The 8,679-nt window shown below is 37.6% G+C and overlaps 1 long non-coding RNA gene across 1 annotated transcript; it reads right to left on the bottom strand.

Moving 5' to 3' along the window:
- Nucleotides 1–7,343: 7,343 nt before the first annotated feature.
- Nucleotides 7,344–7,851, bottom strand: LOC123879944. The gene is made up of 2 exons (XR_006799114.1): nucleotides 7,734–7,851; nucleotides 7,344–7,620 (listed from the first exon to the last, which is right to left on the bottom strand). It is a non-coding gene; the product is annotated as an uncharacterized LOC123879944 (long non-coding RNA).
- Nucleotides 7,852–8,679: the final 828 nt, after the last annotated feature.

Genomic DNA, 8,679 nt, shown 5'->3' on the forward strand with positions numbered 1-8,679 from the left:
TATGAGCGATTACGTGTTTTGCTCGTGCAAATGACATTTAGGTATTTTCGTCGCCGAGGACTGGCAACACTGGAATTTATCGAAGCAAAAGTGATTTTCGACATTGTCTTTTTTCAGGGACGATCATTTCGCGTGGGTGCGAGCGAGAGGAAAGATTGAAACGTCATCGGGAGCGGTATATCCTGTAGTTAATAGGAAAATTATGAAACCGTGTAAAATCTTTCTGTGAAACAAGTTGGCGGCCATTTTGTATTTTTTTTAATTTTTCGAAATTTTGATCACGTTTTTGAGGCAGTTGGCAACATTTTGGAAAGTCAATATGTATGAATCGATTGTGTATCTCGGCTGGCAGTATGGAGATATGCAACCGGTGTTGCCACATTTGGGGAGATTTTCGAGATTTTCAACTAGAAAACTCCTGTAAAATTTTGTATGAAATTTTTTTTTTCCACTGATGGTGTCGTATAGAAAACAAAAAGTTAGTAAGCCAAAATTATGGAGAGAGCTGATGATTGAGGATATCGGAGACGGGTGAAGGATCCGCTTAAGGTATTGAAGATAGGTGGGGGGTGCTCGAGCAAATGTCATTCATGACGTCATCCAATTGCCAAAAAGCTGAAAAAAATTCAAAATGGCGAAAAAAAGATGGCCGCCATACAAATTTCGCCGGCGTCCAGCTCGGAGGGTATAAAAGATGGAGGTGCGGTTTCGTGGTAAAAGAAGATCAGGATCCAAAGGTTTACTCGATGAATAGAAAAAAAATTCAAAATGGCGGAATTTAATTTTCCATACATTTTGTATGGCGAATATTGAATGCCTCATTCTCCTAGAAAGAGACGGATAACGATACGATAATGTATGGGAGATATGTTTTGGTGCGTGATATGAGTAGGGGAAAATTATGACATTTCAGAAAAACAAGATGGCGACCTATATGATTTTTGCAACTCTTTTGTTTTCCAACCGATTTCGTTGAAACTCGCAATCTTTAAAGAATGTAGTAAACGATTAATAGAAAAAGTGGAAAATTTTGGAAAAACAAGATGGCCGCCGTACAAATTTCGTCAGTGTCTATCTCGGAGGCTATAAAAGATGGAAGAGTGGTTTCGTGGCAAAAGATGATCAGGGTCCGAAGGTTTACTCGATGAATAGAAAAGAAAATCAAAATGGCGGAATTTTTTTCCCCATAGAAAATGTATGGCGAATATTGAATGTCTCATTCTCCTAGAAAGAGTCGGAAAACGATACGATAATGTAAGGGAGATGTATTTGGGTGGGGCAGGCGAGTAGGGAAAAATTATGACATTTAAAAAAAACAAGATGGCGACCGACGTGATTTTTGCAACTCTTTTGTTTTCCAACCGATTTCGTTGAAACTCGCAATCTTTGAAGAAAGTAGTAAACAATTAATAGAAAAAGTGGAAAAAATTGTAAAAACAAGATGGCCGCCGTACAAATTTCGTCGGTGTCTATCTCGGAGGCTATAAAAGATGGAAGAGTGGTTTCTTGGCAAAAGATGATCAGGGTCCGAAGGTCTATTCGATGAATAGAAAAAAATCAAAATGGCGGAATTTAGTTTCCCGTAGAAAATGTATGGCGAATATTAATTGTCTCATTGACATAATAGTTCTCCTAGAAAGAGAAAGAAAACGATACATTAATGTGTAGGACATGTGTTTGGGTACGGAATATGAGTAGGGAAAAATTATGACATTTCGGAAAAACAAGATGACGACCGACGTGATTTTTGTAACTCTTTTGTTTTCCAACCGATTTCGTTGAAACTCGCACTTTTTGAAGAAAATAGTAAACAAGTAATAAAAAAGTGGAAAGTGGAAAAAACAAGATGGCCGCCATATGAAGCGGTCGACGTGATTTTTGCAACTCTTTTGTTTTCCAACCGATTTCGTAAGCGATTAATAGAAAAAAATTGAAAAAACAAGATGGCCGCCATACAAATTTCGTTGGTGTCCATCTCAGAGGGTGTAAAAGATGGAAGAGTGGTTTCCTGGCAAAGATGATTAGGATCCGAAGGTCTACTCGGTGAAACAAACTCTGCATGCTCGTGGATCACTTTAGTGGTCCGCTCACCCACGCACCCTACTAAATTAATATCCTCAACTACCCCGTTTGTACAAAAAATAATATGGACATCGTTTTCAGGGTTTTCCAGGGTGTTAATTTTGATAATGAAATTCATTTTCGAATCCAAAATGGCGGACTTATACTTTTCACAAAAAATAGATATTGGTGTCGTTTTCAGGGTTTTTCAAGGTGCTGATTTTGTTGATGACATTCATTTTCGAATTCAAGATGGCGGACATGCATTTTTTTGGAAAATTATATATGGGTATTGTTTTCAGCGTTTCCCAGGGTCTTGATTTTGATGGTGGCATTTATTTTCAAATTAAAGATGGCGAACATGCATTTTTTATAAAAAAATAGATATGGGTATCGATTTCTGGGTTTTCCGGCGAGCTGATTTTGTTTATGACATTTATTTTGAAATCCAAAATGACGATCATCTACTTTTATCAAAAAATGGATATGGGTGTCGTTTACTTGGTTTTGCGGGGAGCTGATTTTAATTAAGATATTTATTTTGGAATCCAACATGGCGGACATGCACTTTTTACAACAAAAAAAAATATGTAGGTGTTGTTTTATGGGGTATCCGGGGTAAATTGTGTTTCTTAATAAATAAATTCAGTTCAATACAGAAACTTTGAATTTTTTTTAGAATTTTTTGAAATTTTGATCATGTTTTTGAGGCAGTAGGCAATATTTTGGAAGGTCGACATGTATGAATCAATTGTGTGACTCAGCTGGCAGTGTCGAAATATGCAAACAGAGTTGCTACATTTGGGGTGATTTTCGAGATTTTCCCCAAAAATTCCTTCTGTAAAATATTGTATGAAATTTGTTTTTTTCAATAATGGTTCCGTATAGAAAAAAAAATCTTTCGGTGAAAAATATGGAGAGAGCTGATGATTGCGAATTTCGGAGACGGGTGAAGGACACGCTTAAGGTATTGAAGATAAGGTAGACAATATTTTAATACGTTGCAATCGATTTTTTTCCAGCATCGAACATCCATCGATTTGTAACTATCAAAATAAAGACTAATCTAATGATATTTTATTTATTAATAATCATCGTATAAGGGAAAAACATGGAAATAGGCAAATTTTATTTTGTGAATGGTATCATTCCATAACGCACACATACTCATCAACTGACAGTTACCCCTGCTTCCTTTGACTTTTCAGAGCATTCAGCATTCCATCCTGAGTATTTATTCATCCAAAGATGCAGTAAAGTGACGTTGCGTATTTTACTTAGTTCCAATAAATCTCCTATTTTTTCACATATAAATAACTTAAAATAATACATGTAACTATAGGATGCCTGCAACTTCGTCGTTTTTAAAGATCTCATCGGAACTGTTTGATTTTCCGATAAAATTTACCTGTCAATTACAGGGACGCAAGCTACTTCGGTACCAAATGTCATACCTACAAAGTACAAATCAGTAAGCGGATGGATCTTTAGAAATCCCGTGGGACCTCTTTGATTTTCCGGGATAAAAAGTAGTCTAAGTATGTCCATCCACGGGATATAAGGTAAATCTGTACCCAATTTCGTCCGAATCGGTTAAACTATTGGGTCGTGAAAAGGTAGCAGACTGACAGACAAACAGAGACACTTTCACATTTATAATATTAGTACTTATAGATGTGAGAATAAGTAATCCAAAACAAAAGCCTTGCAGTCCTATGTTTCCCAGAGCATAAAAGGACCTAATCAATCATCATTATCAATAATTTTAAATTATTTAAACGAACTTACTACATTACATAATATATCTTTTGATTTAAAAACCAATTTAAATAGGTAAGTAACTATTTCTAAAAGGTTTCCAAGGTTTCATTCCATTCGTGGTCATGAATGAGTCATGGCTTTACGTTCTGTACTCTCGTGCAAGATGAACCGATATAAAAAGGGTGGCAAAATGAGGAAGGTAGAGGACGAGACTGAAGAAATAGAACTAAACTATGACAAACAGAATGAAAAAAGCATCCCATGTACCTATACTGAAAAGTGAAGTGACACGAGCTATCCTATCTCAAAAAACCGGCCAAGTGCGAGTCAAACTCGCGCACTAAGGGTTCCGTACTCGGGGTTTTTTCCAACATTTTGCACACTAACTCAAAAACTACTATAAGTACCTACATAAAAATAAATAAGAATCTGTTTTAGAATGTACAGCTAAAGCCTTTTTATATAATATCCCACTTGGTATAGTTCTTACTTTGAAAATTGAAACACATTTTAATTTTTTTTCTGTGATGTAACCACAAATTCAGTTTTCAGTTTTCCTTTACTTGTGCTATCAGACCTACCTACCTGCCAAATTTCATGATTCTAGGTCAATGGGAAGTAGGTACCCTATAGGTTTCTCGACAGAGACGACGGACGGACGGACAGGACAGACGAACAGACAGATAGGTAGACAAACAACAAAGTGATCTTATAAAGGTTCCGTTTTTCTGTTTGAGATGCGAAACCCTAAAAATGACAAATCCCCAGGAAACGATGGCATAACAAACGAGCTTCTTAAAGTTAGGTACCAGATGTTCTTACTTCTCTCCTCACCACACAAACAAAAATAATTCTAATTCATAAAACAGGATGTAGAGACCAAATTAATAACTATAAATTCACCTATAAGTCTTACAAAATATATATATATATATATATATAATAATAAAGTCTTTATAAAAATCATATTAAATCGAAAATCCAATAATCTTGATAAGAATCAGCCAAGAGAACAAGGAGGTTTCCACAATGGATACTCAACCATTGATCATATTCATGTCATAAAGATGGTAGAAAAGTAAAATGAATAGGTCGAATAGGTATGGTATACCATTTTATATAACCTTTATATACTACAACAAAGATTTAATAAAATACAACAAGATATGTGGAAAATTCTATTAGAACAGGGTATTGCCAAAAAATACATGCAAATCATAAAAGAAATATACAAAAACAGGGCAAAAATAATACAACTCAAGTTGTAAGCAGCCAGGAAGAAAGTTTAGGATTCTAAAAAGCATGAAACAAGGAGGATCCATTATCATCAAAGCTTTTCTCGAAAGTACTTGAAAATAATTATATCCAGATTTATTTGGGACAATTATAGTTTAAACATAAATGGAGAAAAACTGAATCACCTAAGATTTGCTGATGACCTGATCCTATTATCAAATAATGCACAATCGCTCCAGATTATGGATAAAACAATAAGACACAGAAAGTGAAAAGGATAAGTTATCCATGAATAAAGACAAAACCAAGATTAGGTATGACAAACTCCCAAAAAGAAACTATCAGGCTAAGATCAAATATACTGGAATATGTTGATGAATACATATCTAGGATATCTAGAACAAACAATATCACCAACAGATCAAACATCAAAAAAATTAAACAGAAGTTAAATTATGCAATACATGGAAAAAATACTGGGCTCTAAAGGAAATTATAAAAAACAAAGATATTCCCATATCTAAAAAAACCAAAGTATTCAACGTATGTGTTACGGGCAACGTGATTAATTGGGCATTATTAATAAGGACCGACCATTATTAATAATGCCCAAGAGCGATGGGCAAAGTGATTAATTTATCACTTTGACCGGCCATTATTAATAATTCCCGACGGCCCGTGGTCCATGTAATAAGTCAGTGTTTGAGATAGCTTGAATTTATCACTTGGACCGGGCAGTATGAATAATTCCCTACTTGTAGCCGAGCAATGTGATAAATTGGACGGCGGCCGTTGGCAGGGGCGCGTACGTGCGGGGGGAGGGCCTTAGGTTAGGTTAGGTAAGGTTAGGTAAGGTTAGGTTATGTTAGCTCCTCTTCCATTGGCGGAGGAGGCTCGAGTCACCCACTGCTGGTCAAAAGATTATCGAAGCTATCCATCCCATCCTCGAGGATTGGACGAAGAGGAAGCATGAGCACACACGTTCCACCTTGTACAGGTGCTTACGGGGCACGTGTGCTTTGGAAGATACCTGTGCAGGGTGGCGCGAAGAGAGCCCACAGAGGAATGCCACCAGTGCGGTTGTGTCTCAGACACGGCACAACATACGCTGGCAGAGTGCCCAGCGTGGGTGGAGCCTCGCCAGTCACTGGTGGATATTATGGGGCAGGACCTCTCATTGCCCGCCGTGACTAAATCCATGGTGGACAGTGAGAGGGCCTGGCAAGCGATGGTCTCCTTCAGCGAGGAAGTAATGACGCAGAAGGAGGTAGCGGAGCGGCTGAGAGGAAGCCAAAAGCTCTCATCCCATGCGCAGCAAGAGAATCGGGCGCAGACGAGCTGCACACGACCGTCACTTGCCCCCTTGAGTAGAGCCTCCGGGTAATAGACACGGGGAGTCTGTTACCCGCGGGAGAGTAGGTCCACGAGTTGGAAGGCAAGCCCTTGTTTCCGGCGAGCCTTAAACGGTATTGGGACCCCTTTTAGTCCCACAGCTGGGCCTGCCTTGGCGGGCGCCGTTAGCCGGGTCGCAGTTCAATACGTTCGTGGCCCTGTGCCCAGCAACAACGATTGACACAGTAAGCCGTGGGGTTTTAGTCGGTAAGAAAAAAGGTCGGTATAAAAAAAAAGCTTAGATTAGCTTAGGTTCTTTCATTTAATAAACAAAAACACTACAGTTCACCTATTTTATTACTTTGCCCAAGATAGGGTGGGCATTATTCATAAGGGCCGGGAAAAGTGATTAATTATGCTGTTTTAATCACATTGCCCAATTGAGTCGGGCATTATTAATACAGACCGGCCATTATTAATAGTGCCCGGACTTATCAAATTGCCCGTAACATATGCATTCTTCCATGACTGGAAACCGGGCATGACTGACTTATGGTTGCCAGACAGAGTCTAACTGATAAAAACCTTAAGAAGCTTAGGATTTGTCAAAATAGTATAGAGAAATTCTTCAAATTAAAAAAAAAAACAGGCTCTCTACTATTAGAAACAGAACAAAAGTGAGATTTGTCAGTCATCATTTAAAAACTGAAATGAAAATGGACAGAGCACTTTATGAGACAAGAGAAATAAGTGGACAAAAGCAGTTACAGAATGATACCCAAGAACGAGAAAAAGAAGTCACCCTTGTCACGAGATGGGAGGTTGACATACGGAACATAAGGAAATACATGGCGAAGAAAAACCAACGAAAGACATATGGAGAACCCTGGAAGAGGCCTATCCCATGGGCACACTAAATAAAGAGAAAAAGAAAAACAAATAAAACACCAGTGTCAAAAACTAAAATATTATTTATTTGTTTGAAATATAATACTATATGTACATAGCATTAATGTAATTTAATTCAGTTAATAAAGGCTTATCTTATCTAATAATAATCTTTCCAGTGAGTTAGTCTAAAAAAAAATAATGGCCTTAGGTATCTGGTCTTCTTTTCCAGTTCGGTAAAACAATAATTGGTAATCCTTGTTGAGGTGGTTCAAGAGCATGTGCTCTCAATCGATCACTTTTCTGCCAACAGGGGTGGTAGATTTCATCAGATCCATGCAGCTAAAATAAACAGATAAGCTTAGAATACCATACCATGTAATGTACTAAAATAAAAGTATTTATTTATTATGACAACAGAATGAAGTTAAAGGCATTTTAATATTGCTGCTTACTACTGAGTATGTCTCTTCTCAGAACAAGACAAGGTTTGGCCATAGCTCACTTACATGCCCAAATACAACAAACATTTGTTTACTTTTTAATGAAACACTAAATAGAGTCCAGCAAAAGAGGCACAGAGGCAGGCTGGTGGTCTGTCACCTGTTAACAACAAAAATCTTGTCACACTCAAAAATATAAGATTAGATAAATATGAATAATGAATTAAGTCGATATTACTGCCCACAAGCACAATATGCAATTGTCTTCAATGAAAATGTTACTAGGTATCATCCCCTGATAATAACCATGTATTCACTCAGAACTTATTCAACAACATATCTGCGACTCATGGAATACCCCCTAGAGAGGTGGTCTGTGCTGCGACTTTATCCTAAATGAACATTTAAGTGAAATCAAAATAGCTGTACTGAATACTTACCACTTGAAGTGCAATCCAGTGTTGTATTTACATAACCTCTACAAATTCAAGGCTATTATGTCTACTCCTTTGATTTAGGTACAGCGGTGCCACAATTAATACATCTCAATTCAGTGGGAGTCGTGGGTTCCGTATTCAATCCGTGGTCAATAGTAGGGCTTCGATCAGCAGTCAATAGCCAGTACCGGTAGGGATACCAGGGTCTTCATAAATGGCGTCATCGGTGTCCCAACTCCCATTATTAATAACAAAAATCGAGATAAAAAAATAAACCTGTGCAATAAACAATGCAATACTTAGTACAAATACAGTCCGACAATTGACAAGGCTCTTTTGACGCAAGGCCAAAAAATCGCAAATAAAGCCGCCACATAAAGAAGTGCATTTGTTGATAGTTCTCTGTGTTGAGTCGGTATAAGCTACAACAGCGCCCTCATTCAAGTGCCAAAAGAGCTTTAAGATGAACACACACTTATCCGAGCCGAACGCGTCGAACGAACCGAACAAAACGAATTTTA

This window comes from Maniola jurtina, chromosome W (genome assembly GCF_905333055.1).
Source record: "Maniola jurtina chromosome W, ilManJurt1.1, whole genome shotgun sequence".
Classification (NCBI taxonomy): domain Eukaryota; kingdom Metazoa; phylum Arthropoda; class Insecta; order Lepidoptera; family Nymphalidae; genus Maniola; species Maniola jurtina.